Raw genomic sequence first — 15,977 nt, 5'->3', positions numbered from 1 at the left:
AGATAAAATCTGACGCTATTAAAGAAAAAACTTCTAGCTCGCTGAAATATGTTCATTTGCTGAAAACCAACAAAACCACGAAAAGTTCTTGTATTTGAAGATAAAATCTTTTTGCTTTGAAGAAGAAAGATCTCGCTGACTGAAATAAGTTCATTAGATGAAAACCAACAAAAATTGACAAGAACCACGAAAAGTTCTTGTATTTTAAGATAAAATCTTCTGCTATTAAAGAAAAAACTTTGAGCTCGCTGAAATATGTTCATTTGCTGAAAATCAACAAAACCACGAAAAGTTCTTGTATTTGAAGATAAAATCTTTTTGCATTAAAGAAGAAAGATCTAGCTGACTGAAACAAGTTCATCAGATGAAAACCAACAAAAATTGACAAGAACCACGAAAAGTTCTTGTATTTTAAGATAAAATCTGACGCGATTGAAGAAAAAACTTCTTGCTCGCTGAAATATGTTCATTTGCTGAAAACCAACAAAACCACGAAAAGTTCTTGTATTTGAAGATAAAATCATTTTGCTTTGAAGAAGAAAGATCTAGCTGACTGAAAGAAGTTCATCCGATGAAAACCAACAAAAATTGACAAGAACCACGAAAAGTTCTTGTATTTTAAGATAAAATCTTCCGCTATTAAAGAAAAAACTTTGAGCTCGCTGAAATATGTTCATTTGCTGAAAATCAACAAAACCACGAAAAGTTCTTGTATTTGAAGATAAAATCTTTTTGCATTAAAGAAGCAAGATCTAGCTGACTGAAACAAGTTCGTTAGATGAAAACCAACAAAAATTGACAAGAACCACGAAAAGTTCTTGTATTTTAAGATAAAATCTGACGCGATTGAAGAAAAAACTTCTAGCTCGCTGAAATATGTTCATTTGCTGAAAACCAACAAAACCACGAAAAGTTCTTGTATTTGAAGATAAAATCTTTTTGCTTTGAGGTAGAAAGATCGAGCTGACTGAAAGAAGTTCTTCAGATCAAAACCAACAAAAATTGGCAAGAACCACGAAAAGTTCTTCTATTTTAAGATAAAATCTGACGCTATTGAAGAAAAAACTTCAAGCTCGCTGAAATATGTTCATTTGCTGAAAACCAACAAAACCACGAAAAGTTCTTGAATTTGAAGATAAAATCTTTTTGCTTTGAAGAAGAAAGATCCAGCTGACTGAAATAAGTTCATTCGATGAAAACCAACAAAAATTGACAAGAACCACGAAAAGTTCTTGTATTTTAAGATAAAATCTTCTGCTATCAAAGACAAAACTTTGAGCTCGCTGAAATATGTTAATTTGCTGAAAATCAACAAAACCACGAAAAGTTCTTGTATTTGAAGATAAAATCTTTTTGCATTAAAGAAGAAAGATCTAGCTGACTGAAACAAGTTCATTAGATGAAAACCAACAAAAATTGACAAGAACCACGAAAAGTTCTTGTATTTTAAGATAAAATCTGACGCTATTAAAGAAAAAACTTCTAGCTCGCTGAAATATGTTCATTTGCTGAAAACCAACAAAACCACGAAAAGTTCTTGTATTTGAAGATAAAATCTTTTTGCTTTGAAGAAGAAAGATCTCGCTGACTGAAATAAGTTCATTAGATGAAAACCAACAAAAATTGACAAGAACCACGAAAAGTTCTTGTATTTTAAGATAAAATCTTCTGCTATTAAAGAAAAAACTTTGAGCTCGCTGAAATATGTTCATTTGCTGAAAATCAACAAAACCACGAAAAGTTCTTGTATTTGAAGATAAAATCTTTTTGCATTAAAGAAGAAAGATCTAGCTGACTGAAACAAGTTCATCAGATGAAAACCAACAAAAATTGACAAGAACCACGAAAAGTTCTTGTATTTTAAGATAAAATCTGACGCGATTGAAGAAAAAACTTCTTGCTCGCTGAAATATGTTCATTTGCTGAAAACCAACAAAACCACGAAAAGTTCTTGTATTTGAAGATAAAATCTTTTTGCTTTGAAGAAGAAAGATCTAGCTGACTGAAAGAAGTTCATCCGATGAAAACCAACAAAAATTGACAAGAACCACGAAAAGTTCTTGTATTTTAAGATAAAATCTTCCGCTATTAAAGAAAAAACTTTGAGCTCGCTGAAATATGTTCATTTGCTGAAAATCAACAAAACCACGAAAAGTTCTTGTATTTGAAGATAAAATCTTTTTGCATTAAAGAAGCAAGATCTAGCTGACTGAAACAAGTTCGTTAGATGAAAACCAACAAAAATTGACAAGAACCACGAAAAGTTCTTGTATTTTAAGATAAAATCTGACGCGATTGAAGAAAAAACTTCTAGCTCGCTGAAATATGTTCATTTGCTGAAAACCAACAAAACCACGAAAAGTTCTTGTATTTGAAGATAAAATCTTTTTGCTTTGAGGTAGAAAGATCGAGCTGACTGAAAGAAGTTCTTCAGATCAAAACCAACAAAAATTGGCAAGAACCACGAAAAGTTCTTCTATTTTAAGATAAAATCTGACGCTATTGAAGAAAAAACTTCAAGCTCGCTGATATATGTTCATTTGCTGAAAACCAACAAAACCACGAAAAGTTCTTGAATTTGAAGATAAAATCTTTTTGCTTTGAAGAAGAAAGATCCAGCTGACTGAAATAAGTTCATTCGATGAAAACCAACAAAAATTGACAAGAACCACGAAAAGTTCTTGTATTTTAAGATAAAATCTGACGCGATTGAAGAAAAAACTTCTAGCTCGCTGAAATATGTTCATTTGCTGAAAACCAACAAAACCACGAAAAGTTCTTGTATTTGAAGATAAAATCTTTTTGCTTTGAAGAAGAAAGATCTAGCTGACTGAAATAAGTTCATGAGATGAAAACCAACAAAAATTGACAAGAACCACGAAAGGTTCTTGTATTTTAAGATAAAACCTTCTGCTATTAAAGAAAAAACTTTGAGCTCGCTGAAATATGTTCATTTGCTGAAAATCAACAAAACCACGAAAAGTTCTTGTATTTGAAGATAAAATCTTTTTGCGTTGAGGAAGAAATATCGAGCTGACTGAAATAAGTTCATTAGATGAAAACCAACAAAAATTGACAAGAACCACGCAAAGTTCTTGTATTTTAAGATAAAATCTGACGCTATTGAAGAAAAAACTTCTAGCTCGCTGAAATATGTTCATTTGCTGAAAACCAACAAAACCACGAAAAGTTCTTGTATTTGAAGATAAAATCTTTTTGCTTTGAAGAAGAAAGATCTAGCTGACTGAAACAAGTTCATTAGATGAAAACCAACAAAAATTGACAAGAACCACGAAAAGTTCTTGTATTTTAAGATAAAATCTGACGCTATTGAAGAAAAAACTTCTAGCTCGCTGAAATATGTTCATTTGCTGAAAACCAACAAAACCACGAAAAGTTCTTGTATTTGAAGATAAAATCTTTTTGCTTTGAAGAAGAAAGATCCAGCTGACTGAAATAAGTTCATGAGATGAAAACCAACAAAAATTGACAAGAACCACGAAAAGTTCTTGTATTTTAAGATAAAATCTTCTGCTATTAAAGAAAAAACTTTGAGCTCGCTGAAATATGTTAATTTGCTGAAAATCAACAAAACCACGAAAAGTTCTTGTATTTGAAGATAAAATCTTTTTGCTTTGAGGTAGAAAGATCGAGCTGACTGAAAGAAGTTCTTCAGATCAAAACCAACAAAAATTGACAAGAACCACGAAAAGTTCTTGTATTTTAAGATAAAATCTGACGCTATTGAAGAAAAAACTTCTTGCTCGCTGAAATATGTTCATTTGCTGAAAATCAACAAAACCACGAAGAGTTCTTGTATTTGAAGATAAAATCTTTTTGCATTAAAGAAGAAAGATCTAGCTGACTGAAACAAGTTCATTAGATGAAAACCAACAAAAATTGACAAGAACCACGAAAAGTTCTTGTATTTTAAGATAAAATCTGACGCTATTAAAGAAAAAACTTCTCGCTCGCTGAAATATGTTCATTTGCTGAAAATTCACAAAACCACGAAAAGTTCTTGTATTTGAAGATAAAATCTTTTTGCTTTGAGGTAGAAAGATCGAGCTGACTGAAACAAGTTCATCATATGAAAACCAACAAAAATTGACAAGAACCACGAAAAGTTATTGTATTTTAAGATAAAATCTGACGCGATTGAAGAAAAAACTTCTAGCTCGCTGAAATATGTTCATTTGCTGAAAACCAACAAAACCACGAAAAGTTCTTGTATTTGAAGATAAAATCTTTTTGCTTTGAAGAAGAAAGATCTAGCTGACTGAAATAAGTTCATTAGATGAAAACCAACAAAAATTGACAAGAACCACGAAAAGTTCTTGTATTTTAAGATAAAATCTTCTGCTATCAAAGACAAAACTTTGAGCTCGCTGAAATATGTTAATTTGCTGAAAATCAACAAAACCACGAAAAGTTCTTGTATTTGAAGATAAAATCTTTTTGCATTAAAGAAGAAAGATCTAGCTGACTGAAACAAGTTCATTAGATGAAAACCAACAAAAATTGACAAGAACCACGAAAAGTTCTTGTATTTTAAGATAAAATCTGACGCTATTAAAGAAAAAACTTCTTGCTCGCTGAAATATGTTCATTTGCTGAAAATCAACAAAACCACGAAAAGTTCTTGTATTTGAAGATAAAATCTTTTTGCATTAAAGAAGAAAGATCGAGCTGACTGAAAGAAGTTCTTCTGATCAAAACCAACAAAAATTGACAAGAACCACGAAAAGTTCTTGTATTTTAAGATAAAATCTGACGCTATTGAAGAAAAAACTTCAAGCTCGCTGAAATATGTTCATTTGCTGAAAACCAACAAAACCAAGAAAAGTTCTTGAATTTGAAGTTAAAATCTTTTTGCTTTGAAGAAGAAAGATCCAGCTGACTGAAATAAGTTCATTCGATGAAAACCAACAAAAATTGACAAGAACCACGAAAAGTTCTTGTATTTTAAGATAAAATCTGACGCGATTGAAAAAAAAACTTCTAGCTCGCTGAAATATGTTCATTTGCTGAAAACCAACAAAACCATGAAAAGTTCTTGTATTTGAAGATAAAATCTTTTTGCTTTGAAGAAGAAAGATCTAGCTGACTGAAATAAGTTCATGAGATGAAAACCAACAAAAATTGACAAGAACCACGAAAAGTTCTTGTATTTTAAGATAAAATCTGACGCTATTAAAGAAAAAACTTCTCGCTCGCTGAAATATGTTCATTTGCTGAAAATTAACTAAAACCACGAAAAGTTCTTGTATTTGAAGATAAAATCTTTTTGCTTTGAGGTAGAAAGATCGAGCTGACTGAAAGAAGTTCATCAGATCAAAACCAACAAAAATTGAGAAGAACCACGAAAAGTTCTTGTATTTTAAGATAAAATCTTCCGCTATGAAAGAAAAAACTTTGAGCTCGCTGAAATATGTTCATTTGCTGAAAATCAACAAAACCACGAAAAGTTCTTGTATTTGAAGATAAAATCTTTTTGCATTAAAGAAGAAAGATCTAGCTAACTGAAACAAGTTCATTAGATGAAAACCAACAAAAATTGACAAGAACCACGAAATGTTCTTGTATTTTAAGATAAAATCTGACGCTATTGAAGAAAAAACTTCTAGCTCGCTGAAATATGTTCATTTGCTGAAAACCAACAAAACCACGAAAAGTTCTTGTATTTGAAGATAAAATCTTTTTGCTTTGAAGAAGAAAGATCCAGCTGACTGAAATAAGTTCATGAGATGAAAACCAACAAAAATTGACAAGAACCACGAAAAGTTCTTGTATTTTAAGATAAAATCTTCTGCTATTAAAGAAAAAACTTTGAGCTCGCTGAAATATGTTAATTTGCTGAAAATCAACAAAACCACGAAAAGTTCTTGTATTTGAAGATAAAATCTTTTTGCTTTGAGGTAGAAAGATCGAGCTGACTGAAAGAAGTTCTTCAGATCAAAACCAACAAAAATTGACAAGAACCACGAAAAGTTCTTGTATTTTAAGATAAAATCTGACGCTATTGAAGAAAAAACTTCTTGCTCGCTGAAATATGTTCATTTGCTGAAAATCAACAAAACCACGAAGAGTTCTTGTATTTGAAGATAAAATCTTTTTGCATTAAAGAAGAAAGATCTAGCTGACTGAAACAAGTTCATTAGATGAAAACCAACAAAAATTGACAAGAACCACGAAAAGTTCTTGTATTTTAAGATAAAATCTGACGCTATTAAAGAAAAAACTTCTCGCTCGCTGAAATATGTTCATTTGCTGAAAATTCACAAAACCACGAAAAGTTCTTGTATTTGAAGATAAAATCTTTTTGCTTTGAGGTAGAAAGATCGAGCTGACTGAAATAAGTTCATTCGATGAAAACCAACAAAAATTGACAAGAACCACGAAAAGTTATTGTATTTTAAGATAAAATCTGACGCGATTGAAGAAAAAACTTCTAGCTCGCTGAAATATGTTCATTTGCTGAAAACCAACAAAACCACGAAAAGTTCTTGTATTTGAAGATAAAATCTTTTTGCTTTGAAGAAGAAAGATCTAGCTGACTGAAATAAGTTCATTAGATGAAAACCAACAAAAATTGACAAGAACCACGAAAAGTTCTTGTATTTTAAGATAAAATCTTCTGCTATCAAAGACAAAACTTTGAGCTCGCTGAAATATGTTAATTTGCTGAAAATCAACAAAACCACGAAAAGTTCTTGTATTTGAAGATAAAATCTTTTTGCATTAAAGAAGAAAGATCTAGCTGACTGAAACAAGTTCATTAGATGAAAACCAACAAAAATTGACAAGAACCACGAAAAGTTCTTGTATTTTAAGATAAAATCTGACGCTATTAAAGAAAAAACTTCTTGCTCGCTGAAATATGTTCATTTGCTGAAAATCAACAAAACCACGAAAAGTTCTTGTATTTGAAGATAAAATCTTTTTGCATTAAAGAAGAAAGATCGAGCTGACTGAAAGAAGTTCTTCAGATCAAAACCAACAAAAATTGACAAGAACCACGAAAAGTTCTTGTATTTTAAGATAAAATCTGACGCTATTGAAGAAAAAACTTCAAGCTCGCTGAAATATGTTCATTTGCTGAAAACCAACAAAACCAAGAAAAGTTCTTGAATTTGAAGTTAAAATCTTTTTGCTTTGAAGAAGAAAGATCCAGCTGACTGAAATAAGTTCATTCGATGAAAACCAACAAAAATTGACAAGAACCACGAAAAGTTCTTGTGTTTTAAGATAAAATCTGACGCGATTGAAAAAAAAACTTCTAGCTCGCTGAAATATGTTCATTTGCTGAAAACCAACAAAACCATGAAAAGTTCTTGTATTTGAAGATAAAATCTTTTTGCTTTGAAGAAGAAAGATCTAGCTGACTGAAATAAGTTCATGAGATGAAAACCAACAAAAATTGACAAGAACCACGAAAAGTTCTTGTATTTTAAGATAAAATCTGACGCTATTAAAGAAAAAACTTCTCGCTCGCTGAAATATGTTCATTTGCTGAAAATTAACTAAAACCACGAAAAGTTCTTGTATTTGAAGATAAAATCTTTTTGCTTTGAGGTAGAAAGATCGAGCTGACTGAAAGAAGTTCATCAGATCAAAACCAACAAAAATTGAGAAGAACCACGAAAAGTTCTTGTATTTTAAGATAAAATCTTCCGCTATGAAAGAAAAAACTTTGAGCTCGCTGAAATATGTTCATTTGCTGAAAATCAACAAAACCACGAAAAGTTCTTGTATTTGAAGATAAAATCTTTTTGCATTAAAGAAGAAAGATCTAGCTGACTGAAACAAGTTCATTAGATGAAAACCAACAAAAATTGACAAGAACCACGAAATGTTCTTGTATTTTAAGATAAAATCTGACGCGATTGAAGAAAAAACTTCTAGCTCGCTGAAATATGTTCATTTGCTGAAAACCAACAAAACCACGAAAAGTTCTTGTATTTGAAGATAAAATCTTTTTGCTTTGAAGAAGAAAGATCTAGCTGACTGAAATAAGTTCATTGGATGAAAACCAACAAAAATTGACAAGAACCACGAAAAGTTCTTGTATTTTAAGATAAAATCTTCTGCTATTAAAGAAAAAACTTTGAGCTCGCTGAAATATGTTCATTTGCTGAAAATCAACAAAACCACGAAAAGTTCTTGTATTTGAAGATAAAATCTTTTTGCATTAAAGCAGAAAGATCCAGCTGACTGAAATAAGTTCATTCGATGAAAACCAACAAAAATTGACAAGAACCACGAAAAGTTCTTGTATTTTAAGATAAAATCTGACGCTATTGAAGAAAAAACTTCTAGCTCGCTGAAATATGTTCATTTGCTGAAAACCAACAAAACCACGAAAAGTTCTTGTATTTGAAGATAAAATCTTTTTGCTTTGAAGATGAAAGATCTAGCTGACTGAAATAAGTTCATTAGATGAAAACCAACAAAAATTGACAAGAACCACGAAAAGTTCTTGTATTTTAAGATAAAATCTTCAGCTATTTAAGAAAAAACTTTCAGCTCGCTGAAATATGTTCATTTGCTGAAAATCAACAAAACCACGAAAACTCTGAGCTCGCTGAAATATGTTCATTTGCTGAAAATCAACAAAACCACGAAAAGTTCTTGTATTTGAAGATAAAATCTTTTTGCATTAAAGAAGAAAGATCTAGCTGACTGAAACAAGTTCATTAGATGAAAACCAACAAAAATTGACAAGAACCACGAAAAGTTCTTGTATTTTAAGATAAAATCTGACGCGATTAAAGAAAAAACTTCTCGCTCGCTGAAATATGTTCATTTGCTGAAAATTAACAAAACCACGAAAAGTTCTTGTATTTGAAGATAAAATCTTTTTGCTTTGAGGTAGAAAGATCGAGCTGACTGAAAGAAGTTCTTCAGATCAAAACCAACAAAAATTGACAAGAACCACGAAAAGTTCTTGTATTTTAAGATAAAATCTGACGCTATTAAAGAAAAAAATTCTTGCTCGCTGAAATATGTTCATTTGCTGAAAATCAACAAAACCACGAAAAGTTCTTGTATTTGAAGATAAAATCTTTTTGCATTAAAGAAGAAAGATCTTGCTGACTGAAACAAGTTCATTAGATGAAAACCAACAAAAATTGACAAGAACCACGAAAAGTTCTTGTATTTTAAGATAAAATCTGACGCTATTAAAGAAAAAACTTTGAGCGCGCTGAAATATGTTCATTTGCTGAAAACCAACAAAACCACGAAAAGTTCTTGAATTTGAAGATAAAATCTTTTTGCTTTGAAGAAGAAAGATCCAGCTGACTGAAATAAGTTCATTAGATGAAATCCAACAAAAATTGACAAGATCCACGAAAAGTTCTTGTATTTTAAGATAAAATCTGACGCTATTAAAGAAAAAACTTTGAGCTCGCTGAAATATGTTCATTTGATGAAAATCAACAAAACCACGAAAAGTTCTTGTATTTGAAGATAAAATCTTTTTGCATTAAAGAAGAAAGATCTAGCTGACTGAAACAAGTTCATTAGATGAAAACCAACAAAAATTGACAAGAACCACGAAAAGTTCTTGTATTTTAAGATAAAATCTGACGCTATTAAAGAAAAATCTTCTCGCTCGCTGAAATATGTTCATTTGCTGAAAATTAACAAAACCACGAAAAGTTCTTGTATTTGAAGATAAAATCTTTTTGCTTTGAAGAAGAAAGATCTAGCTGACTGAAATAAGTTCATTAGATGAAAACCAACAAAAATTGACAAGAACCACGAAAAGTTCTTGTATTTTAAGATAAAATCTGACGCTATTAAAGAAAAAACTTCTTGCTCGCTGAAATATGTTCATTTGCTGAAAATCAACAAAACCACGAAAAGTTCTTGTATTTGAAGATAAAATCTTTTTGCATTAAAGAAGAAAGATCTAGCTGACTGAAACAAGTTCATTAGATGAAAACCAACAAAAATTGACAAGAACCACGAAAAGTTCTTGTATTTTAAGATAAAATCTGACGCTATTGAAGAAAAAACTTCAAGCTCGCTGAAATATGTTCATTTGCTGAAAACCAACAAAACCACGAAAAGTTCTTGAATTTGAAGATAAAATCTTTTTGCTTTGAAGAAGAAAGATCCAGCTGACTGAAATAAGTTCATTAGATGAAATCCAACAAAAATTGACAAGATCCACGAAAAGTTCTTGTATTTTAAGACAAAATCTGACGCTATTGAAGAAAAAACTTCAAGCTCGCTGAAATATGTTCATTTGCTGAAAACCAACAAAACCACGAAAAGTTCTTGAATTTGAAGATAAAATCTTTTTGCTTTGAAGAAGAAAGATCTAGCTGACTGAAATAAGTTCATCAGATGAAAACCAACAAAAATTGACAAGAACCACGAAAAGTTCTTGTATTTGAAGATAAAATCTTTTTGCATTAAAGAAGAAAGATCTAGCTGACTGAAACAAGTTCATCAGATGAAAACCAACAAAAATTGACAAGAACCACGAAAAGTTCTTCTATTTTAAGATAAAATCTGACGCGATTGAAGAAAAAACTTCTAGCTCGCTGAAATATGTTCATTTGCTGAAAACCAACAAAACCACGAAAAGTTCTTGTATTTGAAGATAAAATCTTTTTGCTTTGAGGTAGAAAGATCGAGCTGACTGAAAGAAGTTCATCCGATCAAAACCAACAAAAATTGACAAGAACCACGAAAAGTTCTTGTATTTTAAGATAAAATCTTCCGCTATTAAAGAAAAAACTTTGAGCTCGCTGAAATATGTTCATTTGCTGAAAATCAACAAAACCACGAAAAGTTCTTGTATTTGAAGATAAAATCTTTTTGCATTAAAGAAGAAAGATCTAGCTGACTGAAACAAGTTCATTAGATGAAAACCAACAAAAATTGACAAGAACCACGAAAAGTTCTTGTATTTTAAGATAAAATCTGACGCTATTAAAGAAAAATCTTCTCGCTCGCTGAAATATGTTCATTTGCTGAAAATTAACAAAACCACGAAAAGTTCTTGTATTTGAAGATAAAATCTTTTTGCTTTGAGGTAGAAAGATCGAGCTGACTGAAAGAAGTTCTTCAGATCAAAACCAACAAAAATTGACAAGAACCACGAAAAGTTCTTGTATTTTAAGATAAAATCTGACGCTATTGAAGAAAAAACTTCAAGCTCGCTGAAATATGTTCATTTGCTGAAAACCAACAAAACCACGAAAAGTTCTTGAATTTGAAGATAAAATCTTTTTGCTTTGAAGAAGAAAGATCCAGCTGACTGAAATAAGTTCATTCGATGAAAACCAACAAAAATTGACAAGAACCACGAAAAGTTCTTCTATTTTAAGATAAAATCTGACGCGATTGAAGAAAAAACTTCTAGCTCGCTGAAATATGTTCATTTGCTGAAAACCAACAAAACCACGAAAAGTTCTTGTATTTGAAGATAAAATCTTTTTGCTTTGAAGAAGAAAGATCTAGCTGACTGAAATAAGTTCATTAGATGAAAACCAACAAAAATTGACAAGAACCACGAAAAGTTCTTGTATTTTAAGATAAAATCTTCTGCTATTAAAGAAAAAACTTTGAGCTCGCTGAAATATGTTCATTTGCTGAAAATCAACAAAACCACGAAAAGTTCTTGTATTTGAAGATAAAATCTTTTTGCATTAAAGAAGAAAGATCTAGCTGACTGAAACAAGTTCATTAGATGAAAACCAACAAAAATTGACAAGAACCACGAAAAGTTCTTGTATTTTAAGATAAAATCTGACGCTATTAAAGAAAAAACTTCTCGCTCGCTGAAATATGTTCATTTGCTGAAAATTAACAAAACCACGAAAAGTTCTTGTATTTGAAGATAAAATCTTTTTGCTTTGAGGTAGAAAGATCGAGCTGACTGAAAGAAGTTCTTCAGATCAAAACCAACAAAAATTGACAAGAACCACGAAAAGTTCTTGTATTTTAAGATAAAATCTGGCGCTATTGAAGAAAAAACTTCAAGCTCGCTGAAATATGTTCATTTGCTGAAAACCAACAAAACCACGAAAAGTTCTTGAATTTGAAGATAAAATCTTTTTGCTTTGAAGAAGAAAGATCCAGCTGATTGAAATAAGTTCATTCGATGAAAACCAACAAAAATTGACAAGAACCACGAAAAGTTCTTCTATTTTAAGATAAAATCTGACGCGATTGAAGAAAAAACTTCTAGCTCGCTGAAATATGTTCATTTGCTGAAAACCAACAAAACCACGAAAAGTTCTTGTATTTGAAGATAAAATCTTTTTGCTTTGAAGAAGAAAGATCTAGCTGACTGAAATAAGTTCATTAGATGAAAACCAACAAAAATTGACAAGAACCACGAAAAGTTCTTGTATTTTAAGATAAAATCTTCTGCTATTAAAGAAAAAACTTTGAGCTCGCTGAAATATGTTCATTTGCTGAAAATCAACAAAACCACGAAAAGTTCTTGTATTTGAAGATAAAATCTTTTTGCATTAAAGAAGAAAGATCTAGCTGACTGAAACAAGTTCATTAGATGAAAACCAACAAAAATTGACAAGAACCACGAAAAGTTCTTGTATTTTAAGATAAAATCTGACGCGATTGAAGAAAAAACTTCTAGCTCGCTGAAATATGTTCATTTGCTGAAAACCAACAAAACCACGAAAAGTTCTTGTATTTGAAGATAAAATCTTTTTGCTTTGAAGAAGAAAGATCTAGCTGACTGAAATAAGTTCATGAGATGAAAACCAACAAAAATTGACAAGAACCACGAAAAGTTCTTGTATTTTAAGATAAAATCTTCTGCTATCAAAGAAAAAACTTTGAGCTCGCTGAAATATGTTCATTTGCTGAAAATCAACAAAACCACGAAAAGTTCTTGTATTTGAAGATAAAATCTTTTTGCATTAAAGAAGCAAGATCTAGCTGACTGAAACAAGTTCATTAGATGAAAACCAACAAAAATTGACAAGAACCACGAAAAGTTCTTGTATTTGAAGATAAAATCTTTTTGCTTTGAGGTAGAAAGATCGAGCTGACTGAAAGAAGTTCATCCGATCAAAACCAACAAAAATTGACAAGAACCACGAAAAGTTCTTGTATTTTAAGATAAAATCTTCCGCTATTAAAGAAAAAACTTTGAGCTCGCTGAAATATGTTCATTTGCTGAAAATCAACAAAACCACGAAAAGTTCTTGTATTTGAAGATAAAATCTTTTTGCATTAAAGAAGAAAGATCTAGCTGACTGAAACAAGTTCATTAGATGAAAACCAACAAAAATTGACAAGAACCACGAAAAGTTCTTGTATTTTAAGATAAAATCTGACGCGATTGAAGAAAAAACTTCTAGCTCGCTGAAATATGTTCATTTGCTGAAAACCAACAAAACCACGAAAAGTTCTTGTATTTGAAGATAAAATCTTTTTGCTTTGAAGAAGAAAGATCTTGCTGACTGAAATAAGTTCATTAGATGAAAACCAACAAAAATTGACAAGAACCACGAAAAGTTCTTGTATTTTAAGATAAAATCTTCTGCTATGAAAGAAAAAACTTCAAGCTCGCTGAAATATGTTCATTTGCTGAAAACCAACAAAACCACGAAAAGTTCTTGAATTTGAAGATAAAATCTTTTTGCTTTGAAGAAGAAAGATCCAGCTGACTGAAATAAGTTCATTCGATGAAAACCAACAAAAATTGACAAGAACCACGAAAAGTTCTTGTATTTTAAGATAAAATCTGACGCGATTGAAGAAAAAACTTCTAGCTCGCTGAAATATGTTCATTTGCTGAAAACCAACAAATCCATGAAAAGTTCTTGTATTTGAAGATAAAATCTTTTTGCTTTGAAGAAGAAAGATCTAGCTGACTGAAATAAGTTCATTAGATGAAAACCAACAAAAATTGACAAGAACCACGAAAAGTTCTTGTATTTTAAGATAAAATCTGACGCTATTAAAGAAAAAACTTCTTGCTCGCTGAAATATGTTCATTTGCTGAAAATCAACAAAACCACGAAAAGTTCTTGTATTTGAAGATAAAATCTTTTTGCATTAAAGAAGAAAGATCTAGCTGACTGAAACAAGTTCATTAGATGAAAACCAACAAAAATTGACAAGAACCACGAAAAGTTCTTGTATTTTAAGATAAAATCTGACGCTATTGAAGAAAAAACTTCAAGCTCGCTGAAATATGTTCATTTGCTGAAAACCAACAAAACCACGAAAAGTTCTTGAATTTGAAGATAAAATCTTTTTGCTTTGAAGAAGAAAGATCCAGCTGACTGAAATAAGTTCATTAGATGAAATCCAACAAAAATTGACAAGATCCACGAAAAGTTCTTGTATTTTAAGACAAAATCTGACGCTATTGAAGAAAAAACTTCAAGCTCGCTGAAATATGTTCATTTGCTGAAAACCAACAAAACCACGAAAAGTTCTTGAATTTGAAGATAAAATCTTTTTGCTTTGAAGAAGAAAGATCTAGCTGACTGAAATAAGTTCATCAGATGAAAACCAACAAAAATTGACAAGAACCACGAAAAGTTCTTGTATTTTAAGATAAAATCTTCCGCTATTAAAGAAAAAACTTTGAGCTCGCTGAAATATGTTAATTTGCTGAAAATCAACAAAACCACGAAAAGTTCTTGTATTTGAAGATAAAATCTTTTTGCATTAAAGAAGAAAGATCTAGCTGACTGAAACAAGTTCATCAGATGAAAACCAACAAAAATTGACAAGAACCACGAAAAGTTCTTCTATTTTAAGATAAAATCTGACGCGATTGAAGAAAAAACTTCTAGCTCGCTGAAATATGTTCATTTGCTGAAAACCAACAAAACCACGAAAAGTTCTTGTATTTGAAGATAAAATCTTTTTGCTTTGAAGAAGAAAGATCTAGCTGACTGAAATAAGTTCATTAGATGAAAACCAACAAAAATTGACAAGAACCACGAAAAGTTCTTGTATTTTAAGATAAAATCTTCTGCTATTAAAGAAAAAACTTTGAGCTCGCTGAAATATGTTCATTTGCTGAAAATCAACAAAACCACGGAAAGTTCTTGTATTTGAAGATAAAATCTTTTTGCATTAAAGAAGAAAGATCTAGCTGACTGAAACAAGTTCATTAGATGAAAACCAACAAAAATTGACAAGAACCACGAAAAGTTCTTGTATTTTAAGATAAAATCTGACGCGATTGAAGAAAAAATTTTGAGCTCGCTGAAATATGTTCATTTGCTGAAAATCAACAAAACCACGAAAAGTTCTTGTATTTGAAGATAAAATCTTTTTGCATTAAAGAAGAAAGATCTAGCTGACTGAAACAAGTTCATTAGATGAAAACCAACAAAAATTGACAAGAACCACGAAAAGTTCTTGTATTTTAAGATAAAATCTGACGCTATTAAAGTAAAAACTTCTCGCTCGCTGAAATATGTTCATTTGCTGAAAATTAACAAAACCACGAAAAGTTCTTGTATTTGAAGATAAAATCTTTTTGCTTTGAGGTAGAAAGATCGAGCTGACTGAAAGAAGTTCTTCAGATCAAAACCAACAAAAATTGACAAGAACCACGAAAAGTTCTTGTATTTTAAGATAAAATCTGACGCTATTGAAGAAAAAACTTCAAGCTCGCTGAAATATGTTCATTTGCTGAAAACCAACAAAACCACGAAAAGTTCTTGAATTTGAAGATAAAATCTTTTTGCTTTGAAGAAGAAAGATCCAGCTGATTGAAATAAGTTCATTCGATGAAAACCAACAAAAATTGACAAGAACCACGAAAAGTTCTTGTATTTTAAGATAAAATCTGACGCGATTGAAGAAAAAACTTCTAGCTCGCTGAAATATGTTCATTTGCTGAAAACCAACAAAACCACGAAAAGTTCTTGTATTTGAAGATAAAATCTTTTTGCTTTGAAGAAGAAAGATCTAGCTGACTGAAATAAGTTCATTAGATGAAAACCAACAAAAATTGA

The sequence above is a fragment of the Heptranchias perlo genome, chromosome 6 (assembly GCF_035084215.1).
Source record: "Heptranchias perlo isolate sHepPer1 chromosome 6, sHepPer1.hap1, whole genome shotgun sequence".
In the NCBI taxonomy this organism is placed as follows: Eukaryota; Metazoa; Chordata; class Chondrichthyes; order Hexanchiformes; family Hexanchidae; genus Heptranchias; species Heptranchias perlo.
This window is presented reverse-complemented; position numbering follows the sequence as displayed.